This window comes from Canis aureus, chromosome 1 (assembly GCF_053574225.1).
Source record: "Canis aureus isolate CA01 chromosome 1, VMU_Caureus_v.1.0, whole genome shotgun sequence".
Classification (NCBI taxonomy): domain Eukaryota; kingdom Metazoa; phylum Chordata; class Mammalia; order Carnivora; family Canidae; genus Canis; species Canis aureus.
In genome coordinates, this window is record NC_135611.1 from 104,372,908 (window position 1) to 104,386,867 (window position 13,960).

The 13,960-nt window shown below is 39.4% G+C and overlaps 1 pseudogene; it reads left to right on the forward strand.

Moving 5' to 3' along the window:
• The first annotated feature begins 531 nt into the window (after positions 1–531).
• LOC144324705 (small nuclear ribonucleoprotein G pseudogene) lies at positions 532–752 on the forward strand (annotated as a pseudogene).
• Positions 753–13,960: the final 13,208 nt, after the last annotated feature.

Consider the following 13,960-nt stretch of genomic DNA (forward strand, 5'->3'; position numbering starts at 1 on the left):
TGCCTGTGTCTCTGCCTCTCTCTCTCTCTCTCTCTGATGAATAAATTTTAAAAATCTTAAAAAAAAAAAAAAAAAAAGAACCCCAGGACTAAGTCTAGATTTACCATTCAAAATAAACAGGTTAAAGGAAGGTCTGTGGGAGTCTTTAAGAGACAGGGGAGGGGCATCTGTGTGGCTCAGTCAGTTGGGCGTTGGCCTTGGGCTCAGGTCCTGGTTCTGGGGTCCTGGGATCGAGTCCCGCATCAGGCTCCCTGCCCAATGGAGAGTCTGCTTCTGCTTCTCCCTCTCCCTCTCCCCTTGCTCATGCTTCCTCTCAAATAAAGAAATAAAATCTTAAAAGAAAAACAAAACAGAAAATAATAAGAGACAGGGGAGGGGAAAGCATCGGGGAAAAAGGAGAGGTGATCACTCACTAGGGTGAACTGGAGATGTTATATCACAAGTTACATTACCCACTGAGCCTACTGTGGGAGCCTGAGGGTCATTATGAATTCCATTTGGAGGCATATTTGAGCTTGAAAAGTAGATTTCATGAGCAAAGCTCACCCTCCCGAGTTGAAAAAATTTATAGACAAGAAATTATCACTGAAATTAAATGGTGGCAGATATGCAAAGGAATATTGTGGGGGTTTGATATTTTTATGAATTTTGTGATAGTCGTGGAGGCAGCAAGCAGTGGGCAACAGAACAATATTGGAATAGTGGTAATAGGAGGAAGTAGTATCACGTTAGAATTCTTGGAACAAGTATAAACAATGGGTGTGTTCATCAGAAGAAACCAACTGCTTCCACATGTCTCCTCTCCATCGTACCTTTTCAACTACAATATAAAAATCAGGTTGTGTGCATTTCTATATCGAACTTTTTGTTAAATAAACTCATAATACTAAAATATGCTTTCTCAAACATTCTGAACGTGGAAAATTCAGTATTAGCTCTTATTTTAGTATTGTGTAACATAAACTGTTTCTGGTTGAGACTGATTTGGTCCAAAGCTTTTATCCATTAATATAGAAGAATCTGATTAAATGTGAAGCAGGGAAAGCATGTCTTCAATCCTTTTTTTTTTTTTTTTTTTAATTTTTTTATTTATTTATGATAGTTACAGAGAGAGAGAGAGGCAGAGACACAGGCAGAGGGAGAAGCAGGCTCCATGCACCGGGAGCCCGATGTGGGATTCGATCCCGGGTCTCCAGGATCGCGCCCTGGGCCAAAGGCAGGCGCCAAACCGCTGCGCCACCCAGGGATCCCTTCAATCCTTCTTTTAATGGAAAGATAAAGAATTGCAAATCTGAGGTTTCTTCTGAAACATTAACTGTAATTTTCAAAACTCTTACAGTAGCTTTGATGTATGGACTGCTTCCAAGAACCCCAAGTGCAATACAGTGCAATTGAAGTAAACGCAGGAAGTAATGATACACTTATTTTGAACAAAAATGGGAAAAAATGTAGAGTACAAGAATAGAACTCTAGAGAAAAACAAAACAAACAGGTACATTGCCTTGTGACTTTGCAGGGTGTTGTCTGGGGAATGCACTAGTGAGAAGGCTGCTGTCAGGTCAAGGCCCCAGGGAAACTAGAGGCTACACAAAGTGGATGCCAAATAGCAGTATCATGCAGTACATGAGCTAAAAGATCAACACCATAAGATATCTGTAAGATATAATCTGTAAGATATTTATAATAGTATCACAATATTCACAAAGAAGAGAAAGTGATAACATACATAAATGTGGGAGAAATAATCACAGATTATTGAAACCCAGAGACCACTGAGAAAATGGATCTAGGAATATTATTTCATTTGGTAGTGGTACCAAATAGGTGGTAGATACCATCAATTCCCCATAACATTCAATAAAATGAGCTAGGTTCCCATTGGTGTTGGGATGACATGTCATTCATTATACATTCATGTCAACATGTCAAAAACCATGTTTTACTAATTAAGTTCACAGACTAACTTATGTATTTCAAATCCACTGTATTATCCCTGCTCAAAATACAGAATATAAGCATTAAAAAGCTTTGTGTGCTGATATCATGATGTGAGCACAGTGATTATCATACATTTCAGGCCTGAGTTCATTCTTAAGAAATGTGTATGTACAACTGAATGGCATTGTAGGATGAGTTAGCAATTCTTTCAGGATTTCTTCACATCAACTCATACTCTACCCATTGCTGTAATGAAGATTTATCAGTAGTTTACTGAACTGCCACCTCTTTTTCCTTAAAGAGCAATTAGTAAAACCTTGTATTTCTAATATTCAGGAAATTCTTTAGTTTTAATGCATGAAGAAGAATGTTCTGACCATCTATTTCATGGTAACCTACATGAATGTTATAAACATACATAGCGGGCAGACCAGGTGGCTCAGTGGTTTAGCGCCTGCCTTCAGCCCAGGGCGTGATCCTGGAGACCCCGGATCAAGTCCCACATCAGGCTCCCTGCATGGAGCCTGCTTCTCCCTCTGCCTGTGTCTCTGCCTCTCTATCTCTCATGAAAAAATAAATAAAATCTTTAAAAAAAAAATAAACATACATAGCATCTCAAATTAGATTTTCTTATCATACTGTCCTTCATTTTCTATGGAAAATGACATATGCAGGAGTCCCATTTAATGAAGCAGGGCATCTCATATCTTTATTGCAGAACCAATCAGCCTCATAGCGTCATATACCCCCTAGGAATAAATGCATTTTCTGAAGTGATAGGAGAGTAAAATACATGATTATATTTTAATCACAATCTCAAATAGGGTCAATGGGGAAAATCAAATATTGAAATTATACCTTACTAAAAATCTACCCACAAAATCTGTTGAAACATAAATAAATAGCATATACATGTTGTCTAACTTTTTATATTTCCTTATGAAACTATTTTCCAACAGAATACTGAGTAGTGACTGATGCACTGTCTACTAGATTTCTGACATTTACTGACATTTTGTATTCACTTAAATAGTTTTTTCAACATTGTTATCTTTCAATTTACTCTTTTTTCAATTTACTCTCTTTAATGCACTGATATTTGCTTGAGTGTATAATAAAATGAGGTCTTCCCCATTCATTATACTTCTAGGATTTGAATCAAGCACGCATTTTGAGATATGAAGGACAGATTGAATTCCAGTTAAAGGTTTGACCAATTTGTTTACATTTTAGAGTTTTGCTCCTATATGATAACTGTAATGTTGAGTAAGTTTTGAGTTCCTGTGAGACATTTTAAATATTTGTATAGTTACTCTCCAATATGAGTTTTCTGATGTGGATAAGGGATGAGCAGTTCTTTTTTTTTTTTTTTTTTTTTAAGATTTTATTTATTTATTTATTCATGAGAGAGAGAGAGAGAGAGAGAGAGGCAGAGACACAGGCAGAGGCAGAAGCAGGCTCCATGCAGGGAGCCCAACATGGGACCTGATCCCAGGTCTCCAGGATCACATCCTGGGCTGAAGGCAGCTCTAAACCGCTGAGCCACCTGGGCTGCCCAAGCAGTTCTTAATAGCTATATCCAATTCATCAAGTTTGTAAGTTTCTCTCTAGGACGATATCTGTGATGTTGAGTAAGGATTGAGTGCTGGATAAAGTCCTTGTCACATTCCTTACATTGGTAAGATTTCTCTCCAGTATGAATTCTCTGATGTTGAGTAAGGGTTGATCACCTGTTAAAGGCCTGACCACATTCTTTACATTGGTAAGGTTTCTCTCCAGTGTGAATGCTGTTATGTTGAGTAAGGTTTGAGGACTGGAAAAAGGCCTTGCCACATTCTTTACATTGGTAAGATTTCTTTCCAGTATGAATTCTATGATGTCATGTAAGAGATGAGTGCCTCTTAAGGGCCTTCCCACATTCCTTACATTGGTAAAGATTCTCTTCAGTATGAATTCTGTGATGTCCAGTAAGGTTTGTGTCCCTGTTAATGGCCTTTCCACATTATTTACATGTGTAAGTTTTCTCTCCAGTATGGATTCTGTGATATCAAGTAAGGAGTGAGTGCCATTTAAAGATCTTGCCCCATTCTTTATATTTCTCAGGTTTCTTTACAGTAGGGACTATTTTATGTATACTTAGTGTTGAAAATGGACTAAAGTGGTCTCAGATTTATTGCACCTGAGTGTTTTTCCTCATGAATTCTGATGATCACCAACATTGGAGAACTGCTTGAGAGCTTCCCCACATTGATTATACTCATAAGAATTCTCTGCTAGAAGGATACTCTTATGGAAAATAAGGTTAGAGCTTTGGTCAAACACTTCCCCTCATTAGTACACTCATAATGGGTCTCTGGAAACCAAGTCCTCACACAGCTACTAACATTGGAGCCCTGGTTAAATATTTTCTCAGATTCACTGCATTGAACAACTCTGTCTCCATTGATATGGCTCTGGTAATGTTGCAGGGTTGAGTCCTCGGTGAAGGACTTCTCAAATGCTTCCCACTTAGCATGTGGTTCTTCATTTTTCAAACTCTGCTTATCAGAAATATTTGACTGAAATGTCAATCAATCCTATTTTCAAAATGTTCCAAATCACTATGTACAATACAGATTAAGTCACTATCCAGTTTTTGCAAATTGTCTTTCCACAAATAGGTATGTTTGATTATTTCATTGGAGCTTTTGCTTAGAGACACATGCTTCATAGAAGCAACTGACTTAAAAAGGGTGGTTTTCCAAAATGGTGTGTGTCCTTCACCACCACCAGCAGTGAGATTTTTATTAAAGGCAGATGTCTCAGTTTGGCATGTCCTTCACGATGTCTTTGACACCCTTCACTCTCCCCATCACTGTTGCAGTATGTCATGAAGTGTAAATTCTCAACAGCACTATTTATGTATCCACCCATTGAGTCTTTCTGGAAAAAAACTTCTATGCTTAGCTTCAGCAGGAAACTCTGGGCATTCTGTGAAGATATGGCTGAAAGATATCAAGGAAGATAAAAGTCACATCATTCCACTTACTATTTCAGATGAATCTACTGATGACTTCTAAAATACAACTTTGAAATCCATCAGAGAATATTAGAAAGGTGGCTGAGATAGACTCATCAAGACATCATTCCTCCATGGACACGTAACTTTGCACACAACACACTGACCACGTGTCTTAATAGATAATTCTATACTATTGTCATGTTATAGCACAAATTATTTTCCTATGCCTCAAATAATCAGGAAAAATATCACAGGAGCACAAAATTAGTAGGAGGAAAATTAGACATAAAACTGGAATAAGCAAATAGGATATTGTAAAAATAACACACCCTCCCGGTGCATGGAGCCTGCTTCTCCCTCGGCCTGTGTCTCTGCCTCTCTCTCTCTCTCTCTCTCTCTCTCTCTCTGTGACTATCATAAATAAATAAAAATTGAAAAAAAAAAAATACTTTAAAAATAACACACCAACATACAATGAGTTAGCTGTCACAAAAGATCAACAAAATTGACAGGCTTTTAACTAAATCAAGTAAGAGTGAAAGAGAAAAGACCAACTAAAATGAAAAGTGTAGAAGTGGAAGCAGACACAATATAACTGATACCATAAAAATAAAAGTAATTAAGAGGAAAAGACGCATAATTCTATGCCCACAAATTGATCCCAAAGACAACAACAAATAAAATAGATGTTCTGGGATCCCTGGATGGCTCAGCGGTTTAGCGCCTGCCTTCCGCCCAGGGCATGATCCCGAAGTCCTGGGATCGAGTCCCACATCAGGCTCCCTGCATGGAGCCTGCAGGGATGAGCAGTTCTTTTTTTTCTCCCTCTGCCTGTGTCTTTGCCTCTCTTTGTGTCTCTCATGAATGAATAAATAAATAAAATCTTAAAAAAAAAATAGACGTAATCTGTTTGGACTCCATCATGAAGAAATATTCAAAAATTACAACTGATATGCAAGGGCAGCCTGGGTGGCTCAGTGGTTTAGCACCGCCTTCAGCCCAGGGTCTGATCCTGGAGACTGGAGATCAAGTCCCACATTGGGCTCCCTGCATGGAGCCTGCTTCTCCCTCTGCCTGTGTCTCTGTCTCTCTCTGTGTCTCTCTCTGTGTGTCTCTCATGAATAAATAAATCTTTAAAAAAAAAAACTGATCTGCAAGTAGTAAACAGGTTGAAAGAATACTGAAAAAATTCTCAATAAAGAAAAGTCCTGGGATCCCTGGGTGGCGCAGCGGTTTGGCGCCTGCCTTTGGCCCAGGGCGCGATCCTGGAGACCTGGGATCGAATCCCACATCGGGCTCCCGGTGCATGGAGCCTGCTTCTCCCTCTGCCTATGTCTCTGCCTCTCTCTCTCTCTCCTCTCTGTGCATTCTCATAAATAAATAAATAAAATCTTTAAAAAAAAAAAAAAAAAAAAAAAAAAAAGAAAAGTCCTGTGCCAGATGAATTCACTGGAGAATTCCAACATTTAATGAGAAAGTACTTCAAATCTCAAACATTTTCCACCAATTGTTAATTAGAGAAATTATCAAAGTACTCACTCTGTGCTACCAATATTACCAGGTCATCCAGGCCAGGGGAAGACACTACAAGTAAAGAAGGCTACAAACTACTACTTGTGAAGAATATTCAGCCACAGTCCACGGTAGACTAAGCAAAGTGATCAAGCACATTTTATCATTTTACAACATAATCGTGGGAAATCGTCCTGGAGGGCAGCCCAGGTGGCTCAGCGGTTTAGCGCCGCCTTCAGCCCAGGGTCTGATCCTGGAGACCTGGGATTGAGTCCCATGTCGGGCTCCCTGCATGGAGTCTGCTTCTCCCTCTGCCTGTGTCTCTGCCTCTCTGTCTGTCTCTGTGTCTCTCATGAATGAATAAATAATTTTTTTTTAAAAGAAATCATCCTGGAAGTAAGAGATTCTGACATATAGAAAAGAATAAATGGAAGACTCTCCATTAAGAGAATGAAGATCAAAATAATGTGGTATTTGATACAAATGTAAACATACTGGACAACATACATGATCAACATGCTCAGTGAAGTTGGGATGTAAAGCAACTATATCAACCTAATAAAAGCTATATATGTATATATATATATCTAACATATCAAATCCTTTTTAAAAAATATTTTTCATTTATTCATTCTATATATATATATATATTATACATGTACTATATATATGTGTGTATAGATGTGTGTGTATGTAGGCACACACACAGGAACATTATTCAGCCATCAAAAGACTGAAATAAAAAAAAAAAAAGACTGAAATCTGGGCAGCCTGGGTGGCTCGCGGTTTAGTGCCACCTTCAGCACAGGGTGTGATCCTGGAGACCAGCGATCGAGTCCCACGTCAGGCTCCCTGCATGGAGCCTGCTTCTCCCTCTGCCTATGTCTCTGCCTCTCTCTCTCTTTCTCTCATGAATAAATAAATAAAATATTTTTTAAAAAAGGCTGAAATCTTGCCATTTTATGGCACTGATAGAACTAGAAGTTATTATGCTAAGCAAATAAGTCAGAGAAGAACAAATACCATATGATTTCATTCATAAGTGGAGATTAAGGGATGTCTGAGTAACTCAGTGGTTGAGCATCTGACTTTGGCTCAGGGCGTGATCCCAGGGTCCTGGGATCAAGCTCTGCTTTGGGCTCCCCTCAGGGAGCCTGCTTCTCCCTCTATGTCTCTGCCTTTCTCTGTGTCTCTCATGAATAAATGAAATCTTAAAAAAAAAAAAAAAAAGTGTATCAGTAGACCTGCTATAAGAGGAAGGTTAAAGTGCTTCTAATAGAATTAAAAGAATTCTAAACGGTAACTAAAACCATATGAAAATATGAAGCTGTCTGCAAAATACAAATACTTCCACTCTTATAAGAACCAATAGTATTGTAATGAGGGAGCACAAGTTGCTTTTATTTCTACTACAAAATGTTTTTAAATTGAAGATAAAAATCAGGGCAGGGGTGCCCGGGTGGCTCAGTGGTTGAGCATCTGCCTTCAGCTCAGGTTGTGACCCCGGGGTCCCTGGATCGAGTCCCACATGGGGCTCCCTGCATAGAGCCTGCTTCTCCCTCTGCCTGTGTCTCTGCCTCTCTCTCTCTCTCTCTCTCTCTCTCTCTCTCCCCCTCCCTGTGTCTTTCATGAATAAATAAATAAAATCTTAAAAAAAAAAAAGAAAAATCATAGAGGTAGGTAATAAAGTACACAACTTAAAAATAAAATCGGTAATATTGATTACATAAAGTGGTGCAGGAATGGAGTTAAGTAGAATAATTTTAAATGCAATTCAGAACATCACTTTAAAATGTTTTTTTAGGGCAGCCCCGGTGGCCTAGCAGTTTAGCTCAGCCTGCAGCCCAGGGTATAATCCTGGAGATCCGGGATCGAGTCCCACATCGGGCTCCCTGCATGGAGCCTGCTTCTCCCTCTCCCTGTGTTTCTGCCTCTCACTCTCTGTCATGAATAAATAAATAAAATCTTTTAAAAAAATGGTTTTTAAAACCTTTAGGTTATTTTAAGTAATCTATGTGAAATTACAATGAAAATGTGTACAGAAGACAAAAGTCAACATAATGGTATCAAAGCATGTCATGGGTATAATGCCACAATTAAAATATAATACCTAAACTTAAAACAGAGGTAGGAAATGTTTCAAAATTGCTTTCAATTCAAAAATGTCCCTTATGCAAGGAGAATAAAAACTCACCAGTAAATAGTAAATAAGTGATGCAATTAATTTTATCATGAGGACAATTCACGTAGGCCTGATACAACACACACTGATCACTAAATCAAGAAAGAAATAAATACATAAGATGAGTTGCCAAGTATGTATGAGGAATATTGATAGAGATAAAAACACGTAATTTTATTGGCAAAGGGCATCAAGTTGGTTCATATTTGAGGTAAACTCACACTGTCTTTAAATGTACTGAGATAAATGGATAAAGAAGATGTGGTCTATGTATACAATGGAATATTCCTCAGCCATTAGAAACGACAAATACCCACCATTTGCTTCGATGTGGAGGGACCTGGAGGGTATTATGCTGAGTGAAATAAGTCAATCGGAAAAGGACAGACATTATATGGTCTCATTCATTTGGGGGAATATAAAGATTAGTGAAAGGGAATAAAGGAGAAAGGAGAGAAAATGAGTGAAAATATCAGTGAGGGTAACAAAACATGAGAGACACCTAACTCTGGGACACGAACAAGGGGTAGTGGAAAGGGAGGTGGGCAGGGGATTTGGGTAACTGGGTGATGGGCACTGAGGGGGGCACTTGGCAGGAATGAGCACTGGGTGTTATGCTATATGTTGACCAACTGAACTCCAATAAAAAAAAAAAGGAAAAAAATAAATGTACTGAGATGAAAATCATCATCCTGTAACAAAAAAATACACTGGTAAAATGAAACTACAACTAACTAATGTTGTGGAAAGTCCCAGACAAAAAGAAGCACATTATCATGGAATTAGAAACACCAGAATAAGACAAATTTAACCCAACATTTCTCCATAAAACTTAGATGAATTATTTTAAAGGAAAATAAGTGTATAACTGTATTTTTAAGCTGTGACTATGACCCCCTGAAAAACAAGCATTAGAATTATTGGCATGTCTTCACTAATAGTAAATTTTAACGAATATTCCTTCAAACCAACCCAAAAGGGGTGTAATGATAATTTTACCAATAAGCACTTAAAAGACATTAAAAATGTATATTATTAATATATTCCTCCTTTTACATAGAATGTAAGGTATGATTCATTCTTTAGAACCAAGCAGGGGATCCCTGGGTGGCTCAGCGGTTTAGCATCTGCCTTCAGCCTAGGGCGTGATCTTGGAGTCCTGGAATTGAGTCCCACATCGGGCTCCCTGCATGGAGCCTGCTTCTCCCTCTGCCTGTGTCTCTGCCTCTCTCTCTCTCTCTCTCTCTGTGTGTGTCTCATTAATAAATAAATAAAATCTTAAAAAAAATAGAACCAAGCAAATAGGGACGCCTGGATGGCTCAGCCGTTGAGCATCTGCCTTCAGCCCAGGGCATGATCCTGGAGTTCTGGGATCAAGTCCCACATCGGGCTCCCTGAATGCCTATGTCTCTGCCTTCTCTCTGTCTCTCTCATGAATAAATAAAAATCTAAAAAACAAAACAAAACAAGCAAATAGAAGACTAATCCAAGATGGCAGAGGAGTAGGATACCTCATTTTCCTACAATCCCATAACTTCAGCTAGATGGGTATCAAATCATTCTGAACATCTGTGAACTCAAGTAGAGATCTAAGAAAAGACTGGCCTCAACTCTGCAAATAGAAAAGTGACCACATTCTGCAAGGTAGGAGACACGGAGAGGTGAATCAAGGTGATACGTGGTAAGATAGACCACAGGAGGTGGGAGCCTCCTTAAGCTGGCATCAGAAAGTGATATAGCAGTGGAGCACAAAATCAGAACTTTTAGAAGTTGCTCTGGTGAGGGATGTCCCTACTGAAAAGCACTCAGGAGGCGAAGTGGGAAGAATCTATATGGGCCAGCGTGGGCTCAGGATCCTCAGGCTCACAAGAAGCCCCGGTTGCCTGCAGGAGGCAGAATTCTCAGACATCAGAGTGGGGAAGCCAGCTGACTCAGTGAGCCCAGGACATGGCTCTCAGCTTGGAGCTGCCATATACCACAAGGAGTGACACAGGAGGACTGTTCTCCCAGCAGGAGCCCAATAAATGGGAGAAACAGGGAGACCTTCCTTCCTCCGCCAGGAGGAGCAATGCAGGTGCAGCCCCAGGAGTCTGCAAGGTTTAGAAACTCCAAACAGGGTCATGTGACTGAGACAGAAATGCTCAGTCACAGGCAGGGTAAGCACAGAGTGAGAAGAGAGACCACAGAGACAGGAGTGACTGACTACTTTTCCCTGAGGGTGCACTGAGTAGTGGGGCCCCAAACTTTCAGCTTTGGGGCTGGAGATGGGGAGGCCACCATTTTCACTCTCGTCCTCTAAAGTAGAGCAGAAAAAAGAAAAAATAAAAAAAATAAAGTAGAGCAGAAAGCTTTCAGGGAACAAAAGCCACACAGAACAATCGATAGCCCCTTACTGAGCATGTCCCCCCAGCAAGGGTGGTGCAATTCCAATGGGCAAAGACACCTGAGAATCAATACAATAGGCCCCTCTCCCAGAAGATCAACAAGAACATCGGGCTAGGACCAAGTTTACCAAACACAGAGAACCGCAGAACTCTAGCTCTAGGGGAACATAGTATATAGAATTCATGAGTTTTTTTCTCCACAATTAGATAATCTTTCAATTTTAATTTTTTCTTTTTCTTATTAACTGATTTATTATATCTACACTTTAAAAACTTTTTATTAATCTTCATGTTTACAGTTACATTCTATCATTTCAATGTCTTTAATTTTATTTTTGTATACATGTTTCTCTTTCTTTACAATTTTGAGATGAAATTTCATCTAAGAGGCCAAAATACACCCAGAACGTGATGTATCACTCTGTTCTCTTCACCTGTCTGATCATATTCTTTTTCCTTTTTCTTCTTTTTTTCCCCATACAGTCTTTTTTAATATGCATCTTCACAGTTACACTCTGTCCATTCAATGTGTTGAATTTTCTTTCTTTTAAAAGATTTTATTTTATTATTTATTCATGAGACACAGACAGAGAGAGAGAGAGAGAGAGAGAGAGGCAGAGACAAAGGCAGAGGGAGAAGCAGGCTCCATGCAGGGAGCCCGAAGTGGGACTCGATCCTGGGTCTCTAGGATCACACCCTGGGCTGAAGGTGGTGCTAAACAGCTGAGCCACCCGGGCTGTCCTGAATATTCTTTTTGTATGTATATTTTTTTCTTTCTTCATAGTTTTTAGATTTGTTTCTTCTAAAAAAACCAAAGTACGCTCAGGATATAATGTATTACTCTGTTCTGTGCACCAGATTGCATTTCTTTCTTTTTTCTTTCCATTTCTGATCTCCTTTGATTTATTTAGTGTATATATCTCTGGGGTCATGATGCTGTTTTCACTATTTTTTGTTCTCATTCATCTCATTTGTATCATCATTAGACACAATGACAAGACAGAAAATCTCACCTCAAAAAAGAAAACAAGAGGAATGCCTGGGTGGCTCAGCAGTTGAGCATCTGCCTTTGACTCAGGGCCTGATCCTGGATTCCCAGGATTGAATCCTACATCAGGCTCTTTGTATGGAGCCTGCTTCTCTTCCCTCTGCCTGTGTCTCTGCCTCTCTTTCTGTGTCTCTTATGAATGAATAAATAAAATCTTAAAAAAAATAGAACACTTCAACATATCTAATAGTGAACCTTACAAATCTCAGAGGAAGGGGAAACTCCTGAGAGAAACTTGAGCCAAGAGGTCCTTAACCTACAAGGGTAGAAACACTAGACTGGCAGCATATCTATCCACAGAGATCTGGCAGGCCAGAAAGGACTGCATGATATAGTCAATGTCCTACATGGGAAAAAATATGCAGCAAAGAATCCTTTATCCAGCAAGGCTGTCATTCAAAAATAGAAAGGGAGATAAAGAGCTTCTAGGACAAATGGAAACTAAAAGAATTAGCGATCACCAAACCAGCCTTGCAACAAATATGAAGGGGGATCCTTTAAGCAAAGTGAGAGCCCAAAAGTAACATGTAACAAAGAAACAAATAATATACAGAAACAGTGACTTTACCCGTAATACAATGGTACTAAATTCATATCTTTCAATACTTCCTCTGAATGCAAATGGGCTAAATGCCCCAGTCAAAAGATATAGGATATCAATCAGATTGGATAAATAAGCAAGACCCATCAATATGTTCTCTGCAAGAGACTCATTTTATTTTTTTTAAGATTTTATTTATTTATTCATGAGAGACACAGAGAGAGAGAGGCAGAGACACAGGCAGAAGGAGAAGCAGGCTCCATGCAGAGAAGGAGACTCGATCCCAGATCTTTAGGATCAGGCCCTGGGCTGCAGGTGGCACTAAACCGCTGAGCCACCCGGGCTGCCCAAGAGATTCATTTTAGACCCAAAGTCACAGAATGAAAGTGAATGGATAGAAAATCATTTATTATGCTAATAGATATCAAAAGAAAGCTACCGGGACACCTGGGTGGCTCAGTGGTTGAGAGCCTGCCTTTGGCTCAGATTTTTTAAATCTTTAAAAAAGAAAAAGAATAAAAGCAAGCAAGCAAGCAAGCGGTAACAATCCTTATATCAGAAAATTGGATTTTTTAAAAAAGATTTTATTTATTTATTCATGAGAGACACACACAGAGAGAGAGAGAGAGAGAGAGAGAGAGGCTGATACACAGGCAGAAGGAAAGGCAGGCTCCATGCAAAGAGCTCAATGTGGGACTCGATCCTGGGACTCCAGGATCATACCTTGGGCTGAAGGCAGGCACTAAACCACTGAGCCACCCAGCAATCCCCAGAAAATTGGATTCTAAATCAAAACTATAATAAGACATGAGGAAGGACACTATATTATAATTAAAGAGTCTATCCAAAGGAAGATTTAACAATTGTAAACATTTATGCCACTACCATGGGAGCAGCCAGTAAGATAAAACAATTAATAATAAAATTAAAGAAACACATCGATAATAATAATATCATAAGAGTAGGGGATTTTAACACCTCACTCTCTGCAATGGACAGATACTCTAAGCAGAAGATCAACAAGGGTGGATCCCTGGGTGGCACAGCGGTTTAGCGCCTGCCTTTGGCCCAGGGCGCGATCCTGGAGACCTGGGATCGAATCCCACATCGGGCTCCCGGTGCATGGAGCCTGCTTCTCCCTCTGCCTATGTCTCTGCCTCTCTCTCTCTCTCTGTGTGACTATCATAAATAAATAAAAATTTAAAAAAAAAAAAAAAAAAGAAGATCAACAAGGAAACAAGGACTTTGAATGACACATTGGATCAGATGGACTTCACAGATAGAATCAGAGCATTTCATCCTAAACCAAGTGGAACATTGTTAAGTGCATGTGGAACAGTCTCCAGAATAGATC